Below are 2,190 nucleotides of genomic sequence, written 5' to 3' on the forward strand. Positions count from 1 at the left end.
ATATATATATAGGATGAGGAACAAGGAGGAGAGGGTATAGAGGAAGAACAAAAGAATATTAGAGCAATGTTAGGGCTGGCAACATTGCCATCTTTATCAACATTCTGACATTAAGACTGCTTTCTAATCTGAGAATAGACTGGAATAGTATGGATTGAGAATGTCTGTTTAGAATGCATGAAAATCTGCATTTCAGAATAGAACTGAAACTTGGAGGAAAAGCCACAGCTAGAAAAATCCATGTCTACAGGAGTGTAGTTGCAGAAAAAGAGTTGTCTTGTAAGACCTAGGAAAATGTAAAGGAGATATGTATAACATTAGAAGGGTTACAGCAGAGAAATTAGGCCAAGTTTATGAAAGTCACTACTGCTGAAGAAACAAAGCATGGCAGATACGTGGCAGGAGAAAGGGTCACATCGGATGAGTGGAGACAGAAGAGGGTAGAGAAACAATTGAAGAAAAAAGCAGTAGAGCAGAATGGCTGCCAATCCATAAAGCTAGCACTGATTAGTGAACAGTGAAGCATTTTAAAAACATTTGTATGTGTTTGTGTGTGTAGGGTATATGAAAATAATGCAAATAATGCTTTTTTTTTTTCCTAAAAGAGAACAGTTAAGTTTGGTGCATTTCACAAAAATATTTGAGTATATATAAGAGTAGTTACAGCCACAGAAATTACGAAGTTAGTAAGGAGAACTGTAGATACAAACGTGAGGGAAAAAGACTGTATATTCAGTTGGCAAAAGATGGGAACATATTTGTAAAGATGGTTTAAAAGCTTCTGGCATACAGCAGAGTGTAGACTCAGAGCAAATATATTCCATACATCACTGGAGCCTAACTTGCATGTTGGCAAATGTCCTGCAGGCTTGAGCAGGAGTTTTAAATTTGGTCTTTCACTTGCGTATTACCTGGGGTTGTTCTGTTGTCATCTGCCTGCTTTCAAGTATTTCCTGACCTGTGCAGTTTCAGCCTCCATTCTCTCTGGTTTGGAATCCCCATGTCTCATAATTTCTGCTGAAAGCTGTTGAGGTCTTCCTATTTAGCAACCCACAGAAGGCTGAGAGCACGGGGAATGAAGGATTTTCAAATGCTCAGACAGCAGAAATAGGCAGATTTTGTTTTCTTACATGAAATGAACCTGACTTCTTCTATATCTCAAATCTGCCAATTATTTGTACCATTTGGCTGGAAAATGTTTTGCTTCACCAGTGATATTCACCATGGAAATAAAGTAGATTATGTATGCTCCACGAGTTACAGGTAATCAGTAGAAATCAAAGCTCTGTTGCACAGATTTTTGTATTTGCTCTCAGACTATCAGCTTCCTTGCACTTCCTCTGAAACAACTAGCACTGGCCTTTGCTCTTCACTGGGTGCTGGATCAGGTAGGCCAGAGCTGTGATGCAAAGGCAGAGCATAAAAGAGACGCTTGTGGAAGAAAGAGTGAGCAGAGCCTTATGTACCTATGGTGGTTTTCTGCATACGCTTGGGTCAAGCCACTTGCCTCTCCTGGAAAGAGAAAGAAAGAAAGAAAGATCCACAAAGAGATACAGGGAGGAACTTTGGGTTTTTTCAAGCCCCCGTAGAAGCCCGCAGAAGGCAAATGAAGTCATACTCCAGTTTTCTTTGCTCACAGAAGGCCAAGAAGTGAGAACAATAAGAAACATTTTTACTCGTTATCATCTTTCCTGTTTCTATGCAAAATACTAGATAAAATTTGAGTTAAAATGATATGGAAAAAAGAGCTATTCCAAATATTCCTTTTGTGGGAGCTAGATGGCGCCATAGATTAGTGCTCCAGGCCTTTACCTGGGGACGTTCTGGAGCAAACCCTGTTTGGTCAGGTAACAACTTGGCAAGTAGTTTGCTTGTGGAAATTTAGATCAGCAGAGATACTCAGATTTTTAAACGCTCTTGGGTTCTCAGACCCCTGGACATCTGTAAGGGCTCAGAAGCCCAGCTGTCAACATGCTGTGACTAATGGAGCCACAGCCTTCAGTACCTGCTGCACCAGGTGCCACACACTGCTCCTGATTGTCAGACTCTAAATTTAAAGACAGGTGACTGAAATAACAGAAGTTGTCACTTTCTTTCATATACTCAAGTGGAGAAGAGCACAGCTGCTGACTCTGTTGCAAATTTAGTTTCTTATAATCATCCACAAATTTTGCCTTTTTTTTTTTTATC

Source organism: Meleagris gallopavo, chromosome 5 (genome assembly GCF_000146605.3).
Source record: "Meleagris gallopavo isolate NT-WF06-2002-E0010 breed Aviagen turkey brand Nicholas breeding stock chromosome 5, Turkey_5.1, whole genome shotgun sequence".
Taxonomy (NCBI): Eukaryota; Metazoa; Chordata; class Aves; order Galliformes; family Phasianidae; genus Meleagris; species Meleagris gallopavo.